The 12,869-nt window shown below is 36.8% G+C and overlaps 1 pseudogene; it reads right to left on the reverse strand.

The window, feature by feature from the left end:
- Window positions 1-1,520: 1,520 nt before the first annotated feature.
- LOC104738259 (F-box protein At5g41720 pseudogene) lies at window positions 1,521-2,452 on the reverse strand (annotated as a pseudogene).
- Between the last annotated feature and the right edge of the window lie 10,417 nt (window positions 2,453-12,869).

The following is a 12,869-nucleotide window of genomic DNA, read 5'->3' on the forward strand; positions in this document are numbered from 1 at the left end:
AATATTATAACTCAGCCGTTAAGTCATATATATCATCCAATTACTTGGTGATTGTTTCTTTTGATAACTCAGCCATAACTCACTATAACTCAGCCTTCACATGTGTCTGACTCTCTTTCATCTCACATCGACTTTGCTGAAGAATTGCCATTAAATTTCCATTAATTTCGAATTGATTACATTCAGATAGGTAATTCGCCAAAAAGAAATAATAATAATAATAAAAAGCGAACTAGTTCCCATCGGATGGCTAAAAACGAGTCTTCTAATCTCGGCACAAACTGATTCCCATCACTAGAATTCTGGACGGTCATGTAGTCTCAGAATGGGAGCCGGACCGAATAGATCAGACTCCAACGGTTCTTCCACCACCAGCTTGCTCAGTTCAGATCGCAAGATCTGACGATCCTGCCTTAAGGCTTGAAGCCTTTCCATCGGCACTTCGGAGCCCTTGGAAACCATCTCCTCCAAGAATGCACATGGACCTTCTATGGCATGCCTTTCGCGGAAGAAATGGTCTGTTGACTCCAATTAGTTGACGTACCGCCTCAGCCTCTCCACGCTAGCTCAGTAGGCCCAGATGTCCGTGATGCGCGGGAAGTCAGACTCTCCCAAAGGTTCGTAATCACCTTCGGGTAAGTTGGGAAACACCATATAGGAGACCTGTTCTTCGTACGAGGCATGCTCAACAAGTAGACGAGTCATGCGCCACTTCGCCAGAAAGAAACCTTCGGCGATGAGTTCATCAAGGACTCGGATAGTCCCTTCCAATCGGCACAGCCGAAAGACTTGCTCGAGTTTAAGACGAAGTGCATTGATATACACGCCTAATCTCTTGCGGTGAGCTCGGTACATCCGGAGTTCCTTTCGCAAAGGATCCATTTCCAGCTCGACGACGTGCAAACATTCAATGTTTTTTGCCATGCGTCCCTAAAAAATCACTATAAATCAGTCGTAACATGAATCGACGAGACCTTTCGTTTTCCCGTAAATATTATAACTCAGCCGTAAAGTCATATATCATCTATTTACTTGCTGATTGTTTATTGTGATAACTCAGCCATAACTCACTATAACTTAACCGTCACATGACTTTTCGTTTTCCCGTAAATATTATAAATCAGTCGTGAAGCGATATTTTGGCGGGTCACCATAAGTTAACCTAATAATAGACGAGACCTTTCGTTTTCCTACAAATATTATAACTCAGTTGTGACATTGAAATAATTCAGCCATTTATTTTCAGATAGTTTCTTCAGTGATAACTAAACCATCACGGTTTTATTAATCACTATAACTCATCCGTCACATAATCTATCCGATCACAACAAAAAAAGGTCTTACTTAACAATCATCTTTTAACCATATTAAAGATTACTCTCTCCATTTCCCACTCCTTTCGTATCTTTTCTTTCAGCTTCATCTTTATCCAAACAAGCTGTGTCGTAGTTTGAGTAGAAAGGTATAAGATGATAACTGGGTGGGTGGCCGGACGAGAAAAAATTATCCCTATGCAAATATCAACAGTTGTTGCTATTCATGTTGTAGAGACCAAGCCGATCACTAGCCGCCACTGATACGACGTCGCTGCTTGGGAACCAAAAGGGTTATGCATATTCATCTTTCAACGCCATAACGCAGCTCCGTTTCTTGATTCCGAATGTTGAGTAACACCTAGCTTTCCTTCGTAGCTGACCAAGATGAGACTGCTATCGCCTAATAGTACGTCTGGAACAGAGAAAATAGACCAAGTTTCGGTTCGCATACAAAACCGGATCACGTTGTTCTTCATTGTTAACCAATGCAAGAAACTGTATGCTGATACCGGTATAGATTCTCTCGGGAAAAACTCTGATAACTAGAAATCATTCAGTCGCTTCCACGCGAAGGAATCAGAATCGAAGACCACACAGTTGTGAATATAGAAACCTTCCTTGGTCATCCATATCCTTGGTTCAAAAACCCTAATGATCGTATACCAAAACGAATTCAAAGAAATCACCATTACACCTGTTGCGATCGTCAGATATCGAGTTTTAGGGTTTGGTATGATCCGGAACTGCTTTGTGGCAGGTTTACAAACGATGTACTCTTGTATCGTTTTCGCTCCTTTAAACCTATCACCGATACAGATCAAAATCCCATGATGTGTATCACAAGCTTTGATCTTTGCGTTGTTCTGAGGAAGAAACTGAAGCGAGATTTGGGTTTTATCATCTTTTTCTTCTTTCTTGGCTTCAACACCGAGCGCAAAACGGGGCCGATACTTAAACCATTTGTCCTTGTAATGAACAAAATAGCCGAAAACAGAGTTGGCTCTATGGAGATGATGATCGATAAATCTGAACTCGTAACTTTGTTTGTTCCACTCTTTGTTTTGTAGACGGAATCTTACAATCTCCGTCGCTGAACAATGAGAGAGGATCTCTTGAATCAGTTCTTGGTTCAACATCGCGCGTGGCCAGAGAAAACCTTTGAGAAAACATCGCGCGTGACCTTTCGTTTTCTCGTAAAACTATAACTCAGCCGTCAAACAATATTTTGGCGGGAAACCATAAGTTAATCTAATAATAGACGCGACCTTTCGTTTTCCTATTGTTTTTCCTTTATATTCTCCTCATTCATATGTCTGACTCTCTTTCATCTCATTCTTCGTTTCTATTGTTTCTCTTTATACTCGTTATTACAAAAATCACATATTTTTCTATTTGTTACATCTTCCTATCGACATGGAAGTTGTTCCTCATATCGATGGACTGTGTGTAAGAGATGTCGAAGCGATCATTTGCGCCACTGATCAGGAGAATATTCCGGTTCTAAACCCTGGTGTGGGTTCCTGGGTAGACACAACCACTGTTAGGTGGTTCAAGTTCCTTCACGTTATCTCTATCGCGATTAGAGGAATACTTCAACACAATTGGCACCATGCGTGGCCGACGTACCGCTTGATTCCCTTCCACTTTAAGAGACGATGGTTTCTCCTCCTCGCGGTAAGATCTCTGGACAAACCACCATATTGATATTATTATATATTCTTATCGTTTATTTCCTTTAATTGTAACATAAATACACGTGGGATCCAAAGCATACTTTAACGGTCTGGACGCAGTTTAATTAGGTGGCTAGGACGTTATACGGAGCCTAGATGCGTGCGCTCAAGAGGATATGGGCGAAAGGTGGCAATAAACCCGAGATGCTGAGTAGCATAGTTTGGAATGATTTGGTCGATATGTTTGAAGAATTTGGCCCAGATGACGTCGGTTTCAGAAAGTGATTTCCATTGTACTTTGGTGTCGTCTTCTATATGAAATATGAACTATGAACTAGGAACTATGATAGTGTGTATTTTGTTTTTTTTTGTTTTCGTTTATGTTGTACCTTCATATTAATATAAATCAGTCGTTATTTCGACATCTCAGCCATTAAGGAATGATAACTCAACCATTCAGTTAGATAAATGAAACACAATATTTAATAACTCAGCCATCACTTTATCTAAATTATTTACATAACTCAGTCGTGAATAACGATAACTCAGTCAACCCTCAAATTAGAATGTGTAGAAATCACTCTAAATCTATAAATATACCTTTTATTGGTTTTAATGATTGTAATATTCATTTTCCAATTATAAATTTAAATTTTGAGTTATAATAGCATTTCATTACCAAGACACAAAACAAAGAGAAAAGGACACAAAACTAAGACAAATACACTAATAACCAAGAACAAGCATCCTCTGTTTTTTTTTGTTTTACATAACATTAGGATCAAAATTACTTACATCTTGTTTGGTTGGACATTGGAAGAAAGGTCTTCCTGGGTTTTGTTTTGTGGTCGACGTGTAGATAACAACGTCTAACCCACAATGACACTTCGAAGGAAACCCGCGGTTTAATTTTTGCCCACTCGATTGCCCAGAATGGCAACTCATAACTAAAGGAGAAGATAGAGAAATCAAGTATAGAGGAAAAACGAGCTTGGTGAGGATCGATTTGGAGAAGATGATGATTTGACAAATTAGGGATTTGGTTTTAATGGATTTGGGGTTTTAGTTTTTGCCAAACGAAGTCGTTTCTCACTAACAGAGAATGTTTAACGACACATAAACGTCTGTTACTACCTCTGTTTTTATTTTTTTTATTCGAATTTTGAGTTCAATATTTTAATTATTTTGTATAATATATAGTGAAAAAGCTGACTTTGGAGGATGTTTTACGCGTGTGGATCTGAGCATAAACATAAGTATTATTCGGGTTTCCCCAACAACACTTTTTGTAAGATCGAGGCACGTTGTAAATGGATAATTTAAAAGAACGAAAGACCAAGGATAGAGAGAAGAATACGTTTTCATATTATTGAGGACCGTAAACAATAACTCACCCGTCATAAACGGTATCTCAGCCAACCCTCAAATTAGAATGTCTAAATAACCCACCAAACCGAATCGAACCAAATTTTTTTCCCCAATTTGGTATTTTTGTATTGGTATGTTTGGTTAATTTTGGTTATATTCGGCTTATTTTCGGTTATATTAGGCTAATCTACTTAACTACAATATATTTTGGGTCATTTATGGTTATATATTAATCTAACCGATCCATGCCCGGAAATAACCAAAAATTAATTTCAAATTTTTTAAAAAATATTCAAATGGTAATCATATTAGTATATGCATATTATCACCTTAAACCAAACACATTAGAACCAAAACCAAACTGTTAAGTTAAAAACAAATAATGTTACTCATCTACACCCCAAACCTAACCCTAACCCTAACCCTAACCCCTAAATGTCATGTTTTGATTTTTTTTACACATTTTGATCAGAATGTGTAAAAATCACTCTTTGTCTATAATTATTACTCATTATTTGTTATAATAATTGTAATATTCATTTTTCAATTCTAAAATCAAATTTTGAGTTTTAATAATTTAAATTTACATATATTACATAAGCCAGCCGTTTAATACGATAACTCAGCCATACCATTCAATTGTTGGGGGTTTTTTTTGTTAATTAAAAAAGGTTCAGAAATTTGAATTCAAATTTTGAATTTTTTTTTATTTTAATAATAAATCGTTGAAAATGTGTTTATTACGCGTGTGGATGATAACAAGAAACATAATTATTGTTTACGTCTCCCCAACAACACTTTTTGTATTCTCGAGATGGTATATAATAAATTAATATGGCCGTTGCATAAATCAGCCGTATGGCTGTTACATAACTCAGTCGTAGCATTATTGTAAAGTACATAACTCAGTCGTCACATATATTATTGTTAAACGACGTCGTTTGATTTAATGTTTTAGTATAAATGATGTGATTGTAGTGATTTTGTATTTTCGTAATCGAGATCGAGTCAAGATGATGACACATATAGATATCTACGGCGGCAGATCCCGGGCTAATGAGAAAACTCAACCGTAAATTCATAACTCAGCCGTGTGAAGTATATAACTCAACCGTAACTTAACCGTAAATCAGCCATAACTTTGAAAATAGACAAATCAATGTTTTACATACCCAAGTAAAATTCATACCATGACAAATCCAAATGTTTTACAAATCATAGTACAATTCCTACCAAAAGAGACAAAACGAAGGGCATAATGCATTATCGCACCTGATCCATAAAATCAGGTGCCTCATCGTAGATTTCTGCTGCCATTTTAACCCGTATAGCCTGGATATTTTGATCATAAATTCCATCGAAAGACAAACCAAGCGCTTGACATTCTACAAACTTTAGAGCGTACACGCCACGGTCACCAACCTGTACGTTTTGAGGGACCTTTGGAGACACTCTTCCTCCTGAAACTGAACTGATCAAAAGTAGGTGTACGATATTTGTGAGGAACTATATCGTTCATCATTGCTGGAATCATCCGCGTAAACGCCGTACAAGCATTCAGCATTCTAATATCACTGTATTTGGTTACTTGACCCACGATGCTATCATAGCAATCAATATGCCTTCTGATGAGATCCACGTGCAGCGCCACCCAGTGATTGCCTCCAGTTTTGTGGTGTAATATACAGGTGCTCCACTTCTTCTATCCACTTCATTTTAGTCGGTTGATCTAGTGGAGCCAAACCATTAACTAAATCTTCGTAATTGTTGCCTTTGAATTTAAACATTTTGGGTTTCATCTTGAATTGAGCATAGTCACGAACTATCGTAGTGGTGTACCACGGGTCTATAAACGCAATGCATTTATTGTGGAATGGAAAGGGATCTCGTTTGTACCTAACCCTAAGGAGTCTCATAAACGCGCTCATGTGCTGTAAAACAGATAATAACAACACAGCCATTATGTATTATAACTCAGACTTAAACCTAATAAGTCAGCCATTATGTATTATATCTCAGCCGTAAATATAATAAGTCAGCCATTATGTATTATATCTCAGCCGTAAATATTATAACTCAGTCACTTGTTAAACTTACTTCATCAGACAGCCACCCATAGGTACCATCCTTCACTGGCCAGTTCTTTCTTTCGGTGATGAGAGTCCTATAGAATTTGCCTAATGGTGTACTCCTGAGAAACAAATAAGAATTAATATATAATGTTAACAAGTTGTTAAGAAAAAGGGTCTAAAGGGTCATACTCGGCGGTCTTTAGGAACTCCAAAAGTTTCTGCAACTTGACCGGATCAACAGGTGCGAGAGGATCATATATTCCAGGTCCAGGTACACAGTTCTTCCTCATGCACGTCAGTCTGTTGTCTCCAATATATGGAAAAATTCTCGCTTGTGTAGCTTGTTGTGTATTCAATGCACTACCATCCGAGGACAGCTTAACAGTCTCCAGCCTAAAAGCTTTAATTCTATCAAGCCTAATCTTTTCCTCTTCATCATCCTCAGATTCAGGTTCAAGGACATCGTTTTCAGCCATAACCTCGGTTGTCATATCACATAGACTGCTGTCAGCAGCGTCGGCACAAGCGTTTGCACCAGCTTCGGCTTCTCCCTCATTCAAAACAGGTTCTACAAATTGCAACGACTTCAAAGCAGTAGGCTTAGTAGTCTTTCTACCTCTTTTCTTGTGCGGATTATCTCCAACCTTCTTTTCCGCCAACTCTTTGACCTTCTTTGCTGCAGCCTCTTTGACCTTCTTTGCAGCCGCCGCCTCATCCTTGACCTTCTTTGCTGCAACCTCTTTGGCTTTCTTTGCATCTAATTCTTTGTCCCTCTTTGCAACTTTGGCATTTTTCCGCGTGTGAGGCCGTTGATTTGGTTTCGTAGCAGCTGGAGACTTCTCAATGAAATTAAGAGGATTATCTTTTTCAAAATCTTTATCCAGATTCCTACTAACCCCATCCAAAATCTGTATAACATAGCGAAGACAATTAAATTTAATGAAAACTCAACCTAAACATTCTGAAAAATCAGCCATAACATTAACATAATTCAGACATTACCACAAGACTGTTGACAGAGTAGTTTTGTTGCATTTTTCCTGGAACTGCTGGTGGACTTTTTGGTGTCAACAGTTTTTTCCGAAGGTCTTCTGGTAACAGGTTCTTTATTTTGAAATTTTTATAATTTGAACACGCATCAAAAGTGTTTTGGTCAGTTTGCCCAACACCCATGGAAAGCACGTGCTCTTTCATCTGTTTGAGATCACTCTCAACAGATCCAAACCTGGTTTCAAACCTTTCATTCATCCTCTTTTCTATTCTATCTCCAATGTTATTTTTCCAAGGTGTCAAACCTTGAGGTTAAATTAGAAACCGACTCAATGAGAGTTCAAACCGACCCAACCGACACATCTTCTCCAGCATCTTCCTCCTCACTAGCAAACTGAAACAAATACACAAAACGTCGTAAACAAGCTAACGAAAGATTACATATATTATAAACTCACTATACACCATATCTCTTACCTTTATTCCTTTCTTCTTCTTCTTCTTCCTCTTTTGTGCAGCTCCTTCACCAGATTCACCACCCTGACTGTTGGAAACTTCCACCTTCTGGACTTTCTGCTTCTTTGCGGGAGGAGATTCAGAATCAACAGCTGCTTTAGCTTTTAGCTCTATCTTCTTATCACTCCCCGTAACATCCCAAAAACCTTTAACAAACTTATCCTCATATATGTCTTGGATAAGGCGATCAACTGCTGGGTCGTCTTTTTGATCTGGCCACGTATGAAATAGCTTGCGTACATCATCCTTCATAACCATTTTAGTCACACGCAACTGTAACATAAGAGAATATGAGACCCATCAGTAAACAATAACTCAGCCATCACTAAATCATAGCTCATCCTTACCAGACCAGATGAATTGGCTATCAACTAGCTTAGAGATTATTCCAATAGGTACTTTCTTCACTTCATCCCACGCATCCTGTCCTATTGATTCCCTGATCGCAGGGAATTCTCCCATCCTGAAATTGGTATTAATTTCCTTACTATATAGAATAGACTTCATTTCTGGCCAAAGTCTTGGGGGGTAATCCCTTGCTTGTTCTTCAGAAATATCCTTAGCCATCTGATAAATATAATTCAGCAGTAAAGCATAAAATTAATCAGCCATAACATATGACAAACTCAGACGCAATGCATATAATAACTCCGCCACAAATACATAAATCAGTCGTAAAGCATAAGATAACTCAGTCCCAAATTCATTGTTGACCATTGCTCACCCACATCAACAAACAAACTCAGCCATCGAATCGAATATATCTAACAAATAAAGAGGAAGACACATACCGGAACTCGAAGACGAGACGACTTAGACGGAAACAAACAAGACAACGACGACGAAAAGAGAAAGAGCGAATGAGAATATCGAGCGAGGACGGCGAGAGGTAACGGCGAGAGAGTAGAGAAAGACCGATTATCGCCGGCGGAATTAGGGTTCGTCGAGAGAGAGAGAGATTTCGCCGAGAGAGAGTTTTTTTTTTTGGCGGTTTGTGAACAGTTAAAAACTATTCACTTTCCCTCTCATTAAAATAAACAAAGAAACTGTCGATTCAGGAAAGATAACTCAGCCGTCATAAACGATATCTCAGGCAATCCTCAAATTAGAATGACTAAATAACCGACTAAACCGAACCGAACCGAAAAATAATTTTTCCCAATTTGGTATTTTTGTATTGGTATGTTTGCTTACTTTCTGTTATATTCAGCTTACTTTCGGTTATATTAGGCTAATCTACTTAATTACAATATATTTTGGGTCATTTATGGTTATATATTAATCTAACCGACTCATAACCAGAAATAACTAAAAATTAATTTCAAATTTTTAAAAAAATATCCAAATGGTAATCATATTAGTATATTCATATTACCACCTTAAACCAAACACATTAGATACAAAACCAAACTGTTAAATTAAAAACAAATAATGTTACTCATCTAAACCCTACATATCAAACCCTAAACCCTAACCCTAACCCCTAAACGTCGTGTTTTGGTATGTTTGACACATTTTAATCAGAATGTGTAAAAATCACTCTTTCTCTATAATTATTATTTTTTATTGGTTATAATAATAGTAATATTCAGTTTTTCCATTCTAAATTTAAATTTTGAGTTATAATAATCTTATTTTACAAATATCTCATAACCCAGCCATTTAAGTCAATAAATCAGCCATTACTTTGCCAAATTCCTGGGCCTTTTTTTTAATTTAAAAAAATCAAAAATTTGAATTCAAATTTTTGAAGTCCTTTTTTAATAATAAATCGTTTAAAATATATTTATTACGCGTGTGGATGATAACAAGAAACATAATTATTGTTTGCTTCTCCCCAACAACACTTTTTGTATTCCCGAACGGGTATATAATAAATTAATATGGCCGTTGAATAACTCAGCCGTAACACCATTATTATGGCCGTTGCGTAACTCAGCCGTAACATCGTTGTCAATTTAACTGACTATCCTAAGTCAGTCGTGTAAAGAACACAACTCAGCCTTCACGTATATTACTGTTAAACGACGTCGTTCGATATATTGTTTTTGTATAAATTATGGGATTTGTTGTGATTTATTGCTTTAGTAATCGAGATCGAGTCAAGATGATGGCGCATAGAGATATCTACGGCGGCAACTCCAGGACTGATGAGAAAACTCCTTCTGAAGCTCTAGTTGAGGTAGATCTCTGGACTATCTTAAATTTCAAAGCATTATCTTAATATTGTGTTTGTGGAACTGTAGGAGCTGAATCTTAATGAAATAAATATGAAAATGAGGGACAGCGAAATCCGGAGGAGTGACAAGGGCGTTCCAATCGGGTGTAGTTGCGGTGCGGTGCTTCTCGTTGCCACTTCTAATGATCCTAGCACGAGAGGAGAACGTTATTTCAGTTGTACGTATAACATCACAGATGTAAAGATATTTGCACTCTTATTTTTGAGTTTTGTGTTCTGCTTCTGATTTTTTTATTTAGTGTAATATGAATTATGTACTATTTGTAAGGGTCCCGGTCAAGGCTGCGGTTTCAGGAAGTGGTGGGCTGATGCATTGAGCGAAGATTTTATGGTTATTCAGGAGGAGAAGAATGATATGAAGAAGGACTTGGATGCAGCCAAGAAGCGCATCGAGATTCAAGAAGAAATGATCTTGAATATAGAAAAAAAATATGACGCGTTGGAGAAGAAGTTTGAGAGCTTGAACAGGTATCTGTGATATTAGTCAAGCTCCGTTGTATTATTTTTTATTTGGAATTGATATGAACTTTCTATGTTGTGGTGTTTTATCAATCTATTTTAATAACTCAGTCATGATTAATTATAACTCAGCCGTCATAAACGATATCTCAGGCAACCCTCAAATTAGAGTGTCTAAATAACCGACCAAACCGAACCGAACCGAAATTTTTTTTCCCCAATTTGGTATTTTTGTATTGGTATGTTTGGTTAATTTCGGTTATATTCGGCTTACTTTCGGTTATATTAGGCTAATCTACTTAATTACAATATATTTTGGGTTATTTATGGTTATATATTAATCTAACCGACCCATAACCGGAAATAACCAAATTTTTTTTTTTTGTTTTTAAAAAAAAATATTCAAATGATAATAATGTTAGACTTTTCCATATTACCACCTTAAACCAAACACATTAAAATACATTAGAACCAAAACAAAAAAAAAGTAATATTACTCATCTGAACCCTACATCTCAAACCCTAAACCCTAACCTCTAAACGACATGTGTTGTATGTTTTACACATTATGATGAGAATGTGTGAAAATCAATCTTTCTCTATAATTATTACTTTTTATTGGTTATAATAATTATAATATTCATATTTCAATTGTACATTTAAATATTGAGTTATAATAATGTAAATTACAAATATTTCATAAGTCAGTCGTGTAAGTCAATAACTCAGCCATCACTTAGTCATTTTGTCGGAAGTTTTTTTATTTTTTATTCAAATTTTGAGTTCAATTTTTTAATTATTTTGTATAATATATTGTGAAAAAACTAACTTTATAAATTTCTTACGCGTGTGGATCTGAGCAGGCACATAATTATTGTTTGGGTTTCCCCAACAACACTTTTTGTAATATCGAGGCACGACACGAAAGACCAAATGAAGCCGTACCAAATACATAACTCAGCCATATCTCAGCCGTACGAAATACATAACTCAGCCATACAAAGTACATAACTCAGCCATAACATATATGTTTATTTAATATTTAATTATTACTCAGCCGTGTGAAGTACATAACTCAGCCGTTACATTGAAAAGATACTAAACAAAGGACTTTCTTATCCAAGTACAATTCCTACCAAAAGAAATCCAAATGTTTTCAATATCCAAGTACAATTCCTACAAAAAGAAATCCAAATGTTTTTACATATCCAAGTACAAGTCCTACCAAAAGAAATAAAAATGTTTTCTACGCAAACTGATTCATAAATTCATGTGCCTCATCGTAGATTTCTGCTGCCATTTTAACACGTAGAGCCTGGATATTTTGATCACAGATGCCATCGAAGGACACACCAAGCGCTAGACATTCTATAAACTTTGATCACAGGTGCCACAGTCACCAACCTGTACGTTTTGCGGGACCTTGGAGACAGTCCTCCTCCTGAAGGTAAACTATTTGTACGTAGGTGTATGATATTCGTGAGGAACGTTCTCGTTCATCATTTCTGGAATCATCCGCGTAAACGCCCTACAAGCATTCAAAATTTTTTCCTCACTTACTTTGGTTACTTGTCCGACGATGCTATCATAGCAATCAATATGCCTTCTGATGAGATCCACGTGCAGCGCCACCCAGTGATCGCCTCCAGTTTGTGTAGTAATATACAGGTGATCCACATCTTCAATCCACCTCAAATTAGTCTTTTCATCTGAAGGTACTAAACCTTTCACTAAATCTTCAAAACTATTGCCAGTTAATTTAAACAGCTTGGGTTTAATCTCGAACTGAGCATAGTTATGCATCATCATACTACTGAACCACGGGTCTATAAATGCAATGCGTTTGTTGTGATATGGGAAGGGATCTCGGTTGTACCTTTTCCTAAGGAGTCTCATAAACGCGACCAGGTGCTGTAAAAAAGGTAACAGAGTAAAGAACAACAACTCAGCCACTATGTTTTAAATAACTCAGACATCGACAACAATAACTAAGACATTAAGATAAACTTACTTCATCAGTAAGCCACCCATATGTACCATAATTTTCTGGCCTCACTGGATTCCGCCTTTTGTTAACGGAATATTCCTAACAAACAAATAAACACAAGTTAATATAATGTTAACAAGCTGTGATTAACTTGTTAAGAAAAAGGGTCTAAAGGGTCATACTCGGTGCTCTTAAGGAACTCATAAAGTTTCTGCAACTTGACCGGATCAACAGGTGCCAGAGGATCAT

The sequence above is a fragment of the Camelina sativa genome, chromosome 13, assembly GCF_030686135.1.
Source record: "Camelina sativa cultivar CO46 ecotype springtype chromosome 13, ASM3068613v1".
Lineage (NCBI taxonomy): Eukaryota > Viridiplantae > Streptophyta > Magnoliopsida > Brassicales > Brassicaceae > Camelina > Camelina sativa.